This window comes from Oncorhynchus gorbuscha, linkage group LG18, assembly GCF_021184085.1.
Source record: "Oncorhynchus gorbuscha isolate QuinsamMale2020 ecotype Even-year linkage group LG18, OgorEven_v1.0, whole genome shotgun sequence".
Classification (NCBI taxonomy): domain Eukaryota; kingdom Metazoa; phylum Chordata; class Actinopteri; order Salmoniformes; family Salmonidae; genus Oncorhynchus; species Oncorhynchus gorbuscha.
The window spans coordinates 9,735,196-9,749,760 of record NC_060190.1 but is presented as its reverse complement, the minus strand read 5'-3'; the positions used below and the strand labels follow the sequence as shown (position 1 = coordinate 9,749,760).

The window sequence follows — 14,565 nt, the reverse complement described above, 5'->3', positions numbered from 1 at the left end:
ACACACACACACACACACACACACACACACACACACACACACACACATATTCTTTACACACTATGTATGACACATAAAAGAAAAAACAGACAGACACACACACACACACACAACACACACCCACACACACACACACACATTTACCAGCCATTCACCCTGCTAAATATCACTACAATCATTACTAAGACCTTACGCATGACACCTAATAGTTGGGCTTGGACTCCAAACACACTTACATATTTTGATTTACATTCAATCATGGAAATATGCCATCGTTCTAGTTCCTTCGTCCGCAGCAGTTTGCGAAGGCAGTAAATTACAATAACTGCTCTACATTCACAAAGAACTCCAGAATTGATCGGGTGTTAGTGTTTCTCTTGGTCCAGGGTTTCATTTATATCGGCTACATGGGGAGCAGTGAAGTGACGTAACCAGGGAACTTTTCACCTGCTATCATTACAAAACCACCAGACGTTTCAGAGTAGCGCTACTGACTGACCATGGATCAGTTTTTCATTTGAATTCATAATGATTGAGATTATATGGACAGGGAGAACCTGATTCTAGAGCAGCACTCTAGGGTTAGGGTCATGTTTTTTTCATATATGTGCCTGGAGTGCAGAGGAAAATGGACACTTAAGGTTCAAAGAGGTAGAAGTCGTCCCTGAACCACAGATCTAGGATCAGATGACCATAAAGGAGTTCTAACCTGAAACCATCAAGGGGATTAAATAAGAGCTGACCCTGTATCAGTGCAATGGTTAAGGATTGACTTGAATTTAGTCCCCCAAAAAATCCTAGTCTAGTATTTCGAGAGGTGTTTGTGGGACAATAAATATTTTTGATTCGAATTGACTCGCCTCTACCTAGACCTGATTGAATGCAAAAACACATGTCGAATCGGGAACCAAACCAAACCGAAACTCACAAAAAGAGAGAGGAAAAGAAGCCATCGATCCCTCCCTGACAGTTAGCATGTGTCTTTGTGTTTTAGTTCTGCAGCGGTAGCACGAATCCAGATTCTCCGACTGTCTACTCTGTTTACGAAGTTCAGAGGCTCTCCGAGCATTTCATCCGTAACATTTGGGTTCAACGTGGACTACTCAGAGTCGTAAATAGTAGGGAAGCTGCCTTTCAGTGAACCTCGAAGATACAGAATAATTTACGACTTTCTGCAGCCGATAACGCACCCAGACGTACGCCACATGCTAACACACACAGGCGCACTCCTGACGGATGCACATATGTACACATACACAATAACTCACACGCTCTGACAGTATGAAAGAGAAGAGAGCGAGGTACGAGCACAACTATTTTGTTTCTCTCCAATGGAGTCCGACAATTAAGTCCTCAGCTCTTGACTGTGTTAGCCGTCATATGGCGAGGTCCTATAATGTGGTTTGACACACATACACACGCACACACACGCGCAAACACACACACGGACACACACACACACGGACACACACACACACACACACACACACACACACACACACACACACACACACACACACACACACACACACACACACACACACACACACACACACACACACACACACACACAAACACACACACGACAAACACACACACGGACACACACACACACGGACACACACACACACACACACACACACACACACACACACACACACACACACACACACACACACACACACACACACACACACACACACACACACACACACACACACACACACACACACACACACACACACACACACACACACACACACACACACACACACACACACACACACACACACACACACACACACGCGCACACACACACACAGACACACACACACACACAGACACACACACACACACACCGGCTTGAGTAAATCAAGTCCTCACACGCCCCATTTTATGTCCCTGCAAGACACGCCAAGTCACATTGGGATATGAGACCTATTTGACCCACATGGAAAATATGTCTGTGTACAACAGTTTCTTCATCGGAAAAAAATAACATTGGTCATTGGTAGGGTTGCGTAATTCCAGTAACTTCCCAAACATTCCTTGGTTTTCCATAAATCCAGGTTGGAAGTCACTCAAAACACAAGACTACTATAGCGTATACTATGTTTGAAGCTCTGAATGGTCCACCACAGTGTTTGAGGCTTCAACCCATAGGCATGGTCTAAAAGGCATTGAAGTTCAAAGTAGGTCCCACTGTCGACATCACAGCAGAGTCTGGGGTCTGACAGCGCACAGCACAGTGAGTTTGGAAACCTGTCAGAATCGGTTGGCTTCACAAAATACTAATAACGCTATGAAAATGATGCTATGCTAATGCTTAGCCTAGCGAAAACGCTAACGTTGGACTGACTGTAGAGGCATAGGTTTTCCTCAGTGCCAACGTGAATTTGACATTGCGACATTGATGCTATGCTAATTAATTATTATGCTGCTGTAGGCTAGCTAGATCCTAGACTGAAAATGTGTTTTGATGAATGGCACACAGCACATACAGCGGTGAGATGAGAGGCAGCACGGTAGGGCCCTCCTTTCTTTTTTTTAAAGTCCTACATTCAACGTGTGAAACAATGGAAGTTGCCCATAGTTTTAGCAAGGAAACTTTATAGATCCAAGTTACCGCAACTGTTCGAAAGGAAATTATCCACAACCCATCCACCTTTATGGAATTCGGCAACAGTTCAGCAAAGAGACAATTCAGGAGCCATTTTCTTCAAAAGGTCACCAGACATGACAAGCGGAGGATATACAGTCTCCTAAATCCCTATGTGACAGGGTCCTGGTGAGCGACTGCCATTATCAGCTGCATGTGTGCGCTGCCACGGCTGTATATCACTGCCTACCTGATAGAAATGGGTCAGGTCTGTCGGCGTGGAAAGAGTGTGTCTGCTTACGCAAACATGTGTGTTTGTGGGCGCATGTCTATATAAGGATTCAAATATATGCCTGCTTGCACTTGTATTTGTATGTACTTGCGTGTGCTGTGAAAAGGCAAATGAGAAAAAATAGTTTAGCCCTGGTCTCTCTCGCTCACGCTGACCGACACCACATGGCTTTGACAAGGTAAAGCTCCCCTATACATTCAGCTCCCAGGCTGACAGACACCACATGGCTTTGACAAGGCCCAGCTCCCCTATACATTCAGCTCCCAGGCTGACAGACACCACATGGCTTTGACAAGGTAAAGCTCCCCTATACATTCAGCTCCCAGGCTGACAGAGGCCACATGGCTTTGACAAGGCCCAGCTCCCCTATACATTCAGCTCCCAGGCTGACAGACACCACATGGCTTTGACAAGGCCCAGCTCCCCTATACATTCAGCTCCCAGGCTGACAGACACCACATGGCTTTGACAAGGCAAAGCTCCCCTATACATTCAGCTCCCAGGCTGGCAGACACCACATGGCTTTGACAAAGTCCAGCTCCCCTATACATTCAGCTCCCAGGCTGACAGACGCCACATGGCTTTGACAAGGCCCAGCTCCCCTATACATTCAGCTCCCAGGCTGACAGACACCACATGGCTTTGACAAGGCCCAGCTCCCCTATACATTCAGCTCCCAGGCTGGCAGACACCACATGGCTTTGACAAGGCCCAGCTCCCCTATACATTCAGCTCCCAGGCTGACAGACACCACAAGGCTTTGACAAGACCCAGCTTCCCTATACATTCAGCTCCCAGGCTGGCAGACACCACTTGGCTTTGACAAGGCCCAGCTCCCCTATACATTCAGCTCCCAGGCTGGCAGACACCACATGGCTTTGACAAGACCCAGCTCCCCTATACATTCAGCTCCCAGGCTGGCAGACACCACATGGCTTTGACAAGGCCCAGCTCCCCTATACATTCAGCTCCCAGGCTGGCAGACACCACATGGCTTTGACAAGACCCAGCTCCCCTATACATTCAGCTCCCAGGCTGACAGACACCACATGGCTTTGACAAGACCCAGCTCCCCTATACATTCAGCTCCCAAGCTGACAGATACCACATGGCTTTGACAAGGCCCAGCTCCCCTATACATTCAGCTCCCAGGCTGGCAGACACCACATGGCTTTGACAAGGCCCAGCTCCCCTATACATTCAGCTCCCAGGCTGACAGACACCACATGGCTTTGACAAGGCCCAGCTCCCCTATACATTCAGCTCCCAGGCTGGCAGACACCACATGGCTTTGACAAGGCCCAGCTCCCCTATACATTCAGCTCCCAGGCTGGCAGACACCACATGGCTTTGACAAGGCCCAGCTCCCCTATACATTCAGCTCCCAGGCTGACCAACATGGCTTTGACAACGCCCAGCTCCCCTATACAATCAGCTCCCAGGCTGACAGACACCACATGGCTTTGACAAGGCCCAGCTCCCCTATACATTCAGCTCCCAGGCTGACAGACACCACATGGCTTTGACAAGGCCCAGCTCCCCTATACATTCAGCTCCCAGGCTGGCAGACACCACGTGGCTTTGACAAGGCGCAGCTCCCCTATACATTCAGCTCCCAGGCTGACCCACATGGATTTGACAAGACCCAACTCCCCTATACATTCAGCTCCCAGGCTGGCAGACACCACATGGCTTTGACAAGGCCCAGCTCCCCTATACATTCAGCTCCCAGGCTGACAGACACCAAATGGCTTTGACAAGGCCCAGCTCCCCTATACATTCAGCTCCCAGGCTGGCAGACACCACATGGCTTTGACAAGGCCCAGCTCCCCTATACATTCAGCTCCCAGGCTGGCAGACACCACATGGCTTTGACAAGGCCCAGCTCCCCTATACATTCAGCTCCCAGGCTGGCAGACACCACATGGCTTTGACAAGGCCCAGCTCCCCTATACATTCAGCTCCCAGGCTGACAGACACCACATGGCTTTGACAAGGCCCAGCTCCCCTATACATTCAGCTCCCAGGCTGACCAACATGGCTTTGACAAGTCCCAGCTCCCCTATACATTCAGCTCCCAGGCTGGCAGACACCACATGGCTTTGACAAGGCCCAGCTCCCCTATACATTCAGCTCCCAGGCTGGCAGACACCACATGGCTTTGACAAGACCCAGCTTCCCTATACATTCAGCTCCCAGGCTGACAGACACCACATGGCTTTGACAAGGCCCAGCTCCCCTATACATTCAGCTCCCAGGCTGGCAGACACCACAAGGCTTTGACAAGACCCAGCTTCCCTATACATTCAGCTCCCAGGCTGGCAGACACCACTTGGCTTTGACAAGGCCCAGCTCCCTTATACATTCAGCTCCCAGGCTGGCAGACACCACATGGCTTTGACAAGGCCCAGCTCCCCTATACATTCAGCTCCCAGGCTGGCAGACACCACATGGCTTTGACAAGGCCCAGCTCCCCTATACATTCAGCACCCAGGCTGACCAACATGGCTTTGACAAGGCCCAGCTCCCCTATACATTCAGCTCCCAGGCTGACAGACACCACATGGCTTTGACAAGGCCCAGCTCCCCTATACATTCAGCTCCCAGGCTGACAGACACCACATGGCTTTGACAAGGCCCAGCTCCCCTATACATTCAGCTCCCAGGCTGGCAGACACCACATGGCTTTGACAAGGCCCAGCTGCCCTATACATTCAGCTCCCAGGCTGACCAACATGGCTTTAACAAGGCCCAGCTCCCCTATACATTCAGCTCCCAGGCTGGCAGACACCAACTGGCTTTGACAAGGCCCAGCTCCCCTATACATTCAGCTCACAGGCTGGCGGACACCACATGGCTTTGACAAGACCCAGCTTCCCTATACATTCAGCTCCCAGGCTGGCAGACACCACTTGGCTTTGACAAGGCCCAGCTCCCCTATACATTCAGCTCCCAGGCTGGCAGACACCACATGGCTTTGACAAGACCCAGCTCCCCTATACATTCAACTCCCAGGCTGGCAGACACCACGTGGCTTTGACAAAGCCCAGCTCCCCTATACATTCAGTTCCCAGGCTGGCAGACACCACATGGCTTTGACAAGGCCCAGCTCCCCTATACATTCAGCTCCCAGGCTGGCAGGCACCACATGGCTTTGACAAGGCCCAGCTCCCCTATACATTCAGCTCCCAGGCTGACCAACATGGCTTTGACAAGGCCCAGCTCCCCTATACATTCAGCTCCCAGGCTGACAGACACCACATGGCTTTGACAAGACCCAGCTCCCCTATACATTCAGCTCCCAGGCTGACAGACACCACATGGCTTTGACAAGACCCAGCTCCCCTATACATTCAACTCCCAGGCTGGCAGACACCACGTGGCTTTGACAAGGCCCAGCTCCCCTATACATTCAGCTCCCAGGCTGGCAGACACCACATGGCTTTGACAAGGCCCAGCTCCCCTATACATTCAGCTCCCAGGCTGCCAGACACCACATGGCTTTGACAAGGCCCAGCTCCCCTATAGATTCAGCTCCCAGGCTGACAGACACCACATGGCTTTGACAAGACCCAGCTCCCCTATACATTCAGCTCTCAGGCTGACAGACACCACATGGCTTTGACAAGACCCAGCTCCCCTATACATTCAACTCCCAGGCTGGCAGACACCACGTGGCTTTGACAAGGCCCAGCTCCCCTATACATTCAGCTCCCAGGCTGGCAGACACCACATGGCTTTGACAAGGCCCAGCTCCCCTATACATTCAGCTCCCAGGCTGGCAGGCACCACATGGCTTTGACAAGGCCCAGCTTCCCTATACATTCAGCTCCCAGGCTGACCAACATGGCTTTGACAAGGCCCAGCTCCCCTATACATTCAGCTCCCAGGCTGACAGACACCACATGGCTTTGACAAGGCCCAGCTCCCCTATACATTCAGCTCCCAGGCTGGCAGGCACCACATGGCTTTGACAAGGCCCAGCTCCCCTATACATTCAGCTCCCAGGCTGACAGACACCACATGGCTTTGACAAGGCCCAGCTCCCCTATACATTCAGCTCCCAGGCTGACAGACACCACATGGCTTTGACAAGGCCCAGCTCCCCTATACATTCAGCTCCCAGGCTGACAGACACCACATGGCTTTGACAAGGCCCAGCTCCCCTATACATTCAGCTCCCAGGCTGACAGACACCACATGGCTTTGACAAGGCCCAGCTCCCCTATAGATTCAGCTCCCAGGCTGGCAGACACCACATGGCTTTGACAAGGCCCAGCTCCCCTATACATTCAGCTCCCAGGTAGACAGACACCACATGGCTTTGACAAGTCCCAGTTTGCCTATAAATCCCAGTTCTGGGGAAAGTCAGATGCGGTTAAAGAGCAGAGAAATTAGAAACAGAAAGGCTGTTGGATCTCATCACACATAGGCAGTTACCAGAGTGGAGAGAGACTGTGGAGGAAGAGAGAGAGCGAGAGAGAGAGACCAGAGAGAGAAAGCGAGGGAACGTTCTCATATGTTCCAACCAACTACTGTCTGTGTGTCAACATTTTCCAGGAAACTCACTCTGTCCAACTGCAATATGGACAAAAGCTGGTTCTTTCTCTTTTCTCGTCTCTCTCTTTCAGGACAGTTGTTAGTAGGAAGTTAGTTGGTGTTCCCTCTTTCTGGCCGTGCCATTTAGCTTCCAGACAGACAGATAATAAACCCCGTTTTCCCAGAGAAGAGAGAGGACATCCCCCTTGGTGAAGACTCGAATCAGGGTTTCCCCATTCATACAGTGGAATCCAATTGGCTTGGCGGCTCAATTAGGCTCCAAGAGATGTATCATGGGATTGAGCTGTTTATGTGGTATTGTCTGGTGTTGAACATGTTTGTTGTGTCTTTTCTGTTTGTTGGCAGGATTTGCTATGTTTTGTGTGTGAAAAATCAATAAAATGTTTAATGTACCCTAGGGTGTTCCAGCGGTCCAACAAGTACTAACACTGCAATAACAAGTACTAATACTGTGATAACAAGTACTAACACTGCAATAACAAGTACTAACACTGCAATAACAAGTACTAATACTGCAATAACACGTTCTAACACTGCAATAACAAGTACTAACACTGCAATAACAAGTACTAACACTGTGATAACAAGTACTAACACTGCAATAACAAGTACTAATACTGCAATAACACGTTCTAACACTGCAATAACAAGTACTAACACTGCAATAACAAGTACTAACACTGTGATAACAAGTACTAACACTGTGATAACAAGTACTAACACTGTGATAACAAGTACTAATGCTGCGATAACAAGTACTAACACTGTGATTACAAGTACTAACACTGCGATAACAAGTACTAACACTGTGATTACAAGTACTAACACTGCGATAACAAGTACTAACACTGTGATTACAAGTACTAACACTGCGATAACAAGTACTAACACTGTGATAACAAGTACTAACGCTGCGATAACAAGTACTAACACTGTGATTACAAGTACTAACACTGTGATAACAAGTACTAACACTGTGATAACAAGTACTAACACTGTGATAACAAGTACCAACGCTGCGATAACAAGTACTAACTCTGTGATAACAAGTACTAACACTGTGATAACAAGTACTAACGCTGCGATAACAAGTACTAACACTGTGATTACAAGTACTAACACTGCGATAACAAGTACTAACACTGCGATTACAAGTACTAACACTGCGATAACAAGTACTAACACTCCGATTACAAGTACTAACACTGCGATTACAACTACTAACACTGCGAGCATGGGTTCAAATCTGACTCACCACTTTAGCAATTCCTCTCCTGCTATAAACTTATTTCCATCTATCCTGTCCAATAAACACAGAAAATATGAAAGTAGTGGGACGGCCACACCACCTAAACTATGAGCTAATCTTAACAAGCTACAAGAGCTTCTCTTGGAAGCATACATGTCTTGTTTGATTACAGTGGCTAACATGACCATATCACATCAACTATGAATGTAATAACCATTGCTGACGGTCAGTTATTTTAAATGCCTATATGTTCTAAAATAGCTATATGTCTTGCTTGACCGTACTGTATGTGTATGGAATACATTACAGTGCCGGTGGACTAGAGAGAGATTAAAGGGTCAGTCTGGGATTCAAACAACAACAAATTGACCATGCTTTCCTCGAAAGGTTATGAATCATAGAACATGGAAAATGTGGTGTAACAATTGTCAATCTCCAGCAGGGGTGGGACGCGGGCAGGGGGGCAGGGCAGTAAAGGGGGTTGGGGGCAGCTGTAAAAATGAAACAAGCTAAAACAAGACATATAAAAGGTGGGTCGTCTAATGAACTACATATTGACCACCATCTGAACATACAGTAGAGTAGAAAGCAAAAGGGAAGGGCTGCTGTTTCAACAGGTTTAAGTCATCATGGCAGTGTTATTGGTTGCAGAGACGTGTGTGTGTGTGTGTGTGTGTGTGTGTGTGTGTGTGTGTGTGTGTGTGTGTGTGTGTGTGTGTGTGTGTGTGTGTGTGTGTGTGTGTGTGTGTGTGTGTGTGTGTGTGTGTGTGTGTGTGTGTGTGTGTGTGTGTGTGTGTGTGTGTGTGTGTGTGTGTGTGTGTGTGTATTAGACTAGAAACCATGCTTAGGCTGAGTTCACTCGACCTCAAACAACGCAGTAAAAAGACATTTCCTGCCTAAGTACGATCCTTTTATTGTACAGGTGCCTTGTCAAAACTAAATCAGACCACTTTTTAGGCAGCCTTTGACTACAATAAACACTAGATTCTGAGTCCGGGTTGTGTCCCGACAGAAATGAACCAGTTTGCTCTACTTCATCAGATTCATGATGTGGAACTAAAGAGAACTATCTTAAAAGGTCAAATAGCGACAGGTGTAAAACCTTCTTAACATTGACAGTACTCATGCTGGTTTAACCCAGACAGTAATAAGTAGTCTAATAGCAGTTCCACTGTGTTGTGCTTTGGTAGAACATAGGTTGGGTTTAGCAGAGTGCAGTGCTTTCTCCCTCTTTCACCTCTGTCTCCATCTCCCCCTTTCGCTCAGTGAGAATAAGGTCACATGGAAAACAAATGTTACAGTAATTGTGCAGAACATACTAATCATTGGCTGGTAAACGCCTAGCAGGGAGAGAAAGATGGAGATAGAGAGAGTGGGTGACCGAGAGAGAGGAGAGAGAGATACAGAGACAGAGAGAAAGAGAGAGCAGACGTTTGGCCAGGGCTTCAAAGCAGGGAGTATTCCACACACTTCCCCGTCCAAAACCACCACAGAAACTATCCGTTCATTCTCTTCATTTGGATTGATGGAAGGGAGAAATGGGACCATCAAGACGTTTCGTCAACGACAGTCAACGACACTTATTTCAAACGCAACGCGAATGTGTTACTCATCTCATTGCTTTGCCACAACGAACAACAGATCTGATGTGTGATACGAGCTCTGAGTTGGATGCGGCTGAGCCCGAGTCAGGAAGGCAGAATATTGAATTGAACCACAACGTGCGCTTTCTGCAGAGTAAGCAGAACTAAGGGACACAGAAAGCTGAGGCTTAAAATAGAACCAGAACAATTACGGCGGTTCGGGAGGCCTAAAACGAGACTGGAGAATCAGGCCTGGAAGGCAGAGACTATTCTCATCCTTCTATCTAATCACACAAACCCTGTGTGTGAGCAAGATACCGTATAGGTTGCAAGAAAGCATATATGTAATCAAATCTGAAGCTAATACAGAACGAGATTATTAACATATTATATATATATATTTTGTATTTTACCACCTCTTTCTCCCCAATTGCGTGATATCCAATTGCGATCCAACTACGATCTCGTCTCATCGCTGCAACTCCCCAACGGGCTTGGGAGAGGTCGAAGGTTGAGTCATGTGTCCTCGGAAACATGACCCGCCAAACCGCGCTTCTTTACACATGCCCACTTAACCCGGCAGCCAGCTGCACCACCGTTCAACTGACAACGTAGTCAGCCTGCAGGCGCCCGGCCCTCCACAAGGAGTCGCTAAAGCGCGATGAGCCAAGTAAAGCCCCCCATGCCAAACCCTCCACTAACCTGGATGACGCTGGTCCAATCGTGCACAGCCCTATGGGACTCCCGGTCACGGCTGGTTGTGACACAGCCTGGGATCGAACCCGGATCTGTAGTGATGCCTCAACACTGCGAAGCAATGCCTTAGATGGCTGCGCCACTCGGGCGGCCTGAACGAGATTATTTAATTAGGGAAATTGAAATGAAATCCCATCAACTCTAGAAGTCAATACAGTATATGATGTGATAAACGCCTAGTTAGGCCTTAGGGATATGATTTTGTTGGATGGGATCAAACGAAGAACAGAAAAAATCCCTCTAATGACATCAGAGTCTTTTAATAACAAGTTCCTTTGAACACATTTTCGTTCCCTTAGTGTGAACTTTGTTTGAAAAGATGGTGTAGCGGATTGGCAATGTAAAGAGACCTAAAACGTATAAAAATCACCCAAGACGGGACATATCAAAGCATCATCTGATCAGTTCGAACTGAGGGGAAGTTATGAGGACATCAGAATCATCGAGCTGGTTGGTTCCTTCCTAGTTTATTTCGAGGTCCCAAATCTTTATTGACAATGTCTAACGGGACGGGAGACAGAGGAACTCACATCCCACGGTGGAGATTGTGTTACCTTGCTTTTAAGTCTTCCTAAAACATAAAACATGGGGGTTTGGTTACTGTTAGCTGTGTTACAAGTTTAAGGGGATAGCGTGGTGGAAGGAAGTTCATTAGACCGTGTTGACTAAATATCACGCTCAGCATGCCTGGGCTACGTCCCCAGGCCTTGAACTTGAACCGCCGTGTGTGTGTGTGTGTGTGTGTGTGTGTGGGGGGGTTGTGGTCATGTTCATAGTTTGGGTTACGTGTAAAGGTTGGGGTTAGGGTTATGGTAAGGGTTAGGTTAAGGAAAATAGGATTTTGACTTTAAATAAATATTAGGTCCCCACGAGGATAGAAGAACATAACGTGTGCGTGTGTGTGAGTGTGAGAGAGAGAGAGAGAGAGACCCAACTCAAAGCTTCCTTCCAGCTAAGTACCCCCTGTGTCATGCTTATTGATACAGGCTGGCCATTTCAAAGCATGGGAGGGGCAGCTTACACTAAACTAGCTTTAGCCATGCATATCACCTCACTAAACATGCTAATGGCAACAAGCTCTATTTTAAAACCTGTAGGTGAGTCTTTTGGCCAGCTATGGCCTTCCATGTGACCCTATCTATACAGGAGATTTTAAAGGGCTTAAAGGTAACCTCTCTGTTGAGTGGATTGACATAGATTAGCAACTCTTGTGCCTCTTGGTGAAACGTTATGCTACGGGTAGCATGTATAGGATGACTAACAGCCTGCTACGCTATCTGTTGGCTTATAAGTATGACTTCCTGATTGAAGCTGGCTAGCCATTTTTACAGCCTGACCAGGACATCATTTAAGCTAACCTAAGCTAAACTCTCTAGCGCTAAACGCTCTTTGATTGAAGCCGTCTGTCTGATTTGATTGCCTAGAGTTGAGGCAGCACAACTTTTAAAGGAAGAACCACTGTATAGGTATCGGCTATGTGAGACTACAGATGTAGGGTCTTAATTTGAGCCAGTTTGCTACAGCAGGAAAATAATCATGCGGCAACAGGAAATTCGAATTAGTATGTGGATTATAATTATTATAATAAATGTACATTTTTGTCGGGGTTGATACATTTTTCGTCAGGGAAATTACAAACTTCAGAAGCCTTTTCAAAACTCAAATGCAATACAAGGTTCTGTATGGAAAGTTCTCCTTCAACAGAGTAATCAAATTCATATCCTACATCTGTATGGCCTCTCGTGTGTGAGGTGGCTGTCGCCTGAGTGATGGAGTGTAAGATTTGACACAAATGGTGTTCCTCCCTCTGTAAAACTTGGCCCAGTGCTTTCCCCTACTAAAGCTGATCTACACAGGGCCCCAGGCCAAGGCAAACAACACCCACTGCCCAGCCCAGCCCAAACTCAGTCAAAACTGGGTAAATTTCAGGAAAGAATATGTGCGTTAGTGGGGGCTATGCCAACCTAACTTACACCCCTGTGGACACAGCAGGCAGTGTGAGGGGAGGGGGAGGTAGGGGTGGTGTGGTGTGTGTGTTTGAGCCTGTGTGTGTTTATGCGTGCGTGTTTGCCTGTGCATACATAATTTCACACGTGTGTGAGTACGTGACTATGTGTGTAAATGTGTGTTTAGGCGGGTTTTGCACGGTAAGCGTGCCTAAGCTCTTTAGGACTATGGTGACAAATTCCCCCTTCAACCTGGCAAAGATTGCATAGAGAGAGGCGAGGGGCAAATGTCTTCTCCGGCTGGGTTTGTGGGCTGAGGGAGCGGCACAGTAACCCAGAGGGATCTTGTTTGCTGCATAGCATCACAGTCCTCCTGCAAGATCCATTAGGCCAGGGTAAGGACACAGAAAATAGGGGAATTTTCCATATTCAGCCACAGTATGGAGCCACAGAATGGAGGCCCGGTTGCATTGATTAACCAGTCATTTTCGTGCAACTATGGTATCAGAACTCTAACAGAGCCAAAACTGAACAAATAAAGACCGACCTACCAGTCTTCAAAGACTATTCTATATAATATACATTTGATACCATGGTATCAATATCATATCATCAATATCATGGGGATAACAACTTTTGCAGAAAGCACAATATACTGATTGCTCCATATAACTTCTGGTCACACATGCAAGTGATGTTTTTCCCATCTGAGGCCTCTTCCCTCCAGACTCTCTGTGATTTCCCATGTCCAAGGAATGACCGGAGTGGGAGAAAACCAGGACACTGGCCCATACATAGCCTCCACTCCTCAATTTCTCCTCCTCTTTCCCCCTTTTCAAGAGGATTCTGGCGTGGCCAACTCCTTGCCCTCCCACAAATCTCTCTTTACTAGATAGTAGCTCGTAAATCTCCGGACAGACAGTCAGACACAAATCTCACAGCCAAAACTCATGACATCAGCACACACACCCCACATACACTCACACACACGCGCGCACGCACACACACTGTACAGTCTCACGTGGTGATACTGGCACCTTGTTGACACTATTCAGTGAAACAGCTGCCTGCCGTGGAACTGGAGCGCACGCGGCTGCTAGCTTCTCGCAGTAGGGGTAGGGTATGACAACAACATCCGACTCGGGATTAGAAACCCGCGACTATCGAGGTCAACAGTGCGTGAAGCGGGAGAAACTGATGCTGCAGTAAAGTGGTTTTACTGCAGTGGATGTTGTTTTTCCATTGGCTGTTGCTTGACCCTAAACCATTCCTAACTGCACATGATATACTGTGTAGAGATTGTATGGGAGAGGGGAATGAAAAAGCAGAGTCTGGATGAGATTGGTAGAAGCTAACTTAAAAGCATAGGTTGTCATCGTGCCGAGATGCACAGGGTGAGGAACATGAAAGCGACATTAAAACAACATTAAATAAATAGGGGGTTTTGGTAAATCGGGAGGTTGTAGTGTGAAATTACCGCCTGTGTTTCTGCGATCAAAATGTCGAGGGACATAAAGAAGCAGAGCTATGGAGACTCCATGGTCGCAATAGAGCGCTGAAAGGGGGAGAGGGTCTCTGGG

At 47.6% G+C, this 14,565-nt stretch overlaps 1 protein-coding gene across 4 annotated transcripts in view; it reads right to left on the bottom strand.

Annotated features, from left to right (window-relative positions):
- LOC124004346 (SH3 and PX domain-containing protein 2A-like) overlaps positions 1–14,565 on the bottom strand; it is a 138,520-nt gene that overhangs the window by 28,370 nt on the left and 95,585 nt on the right. The gene's annotated exons all lie outside the window — the stretch shown is intronic.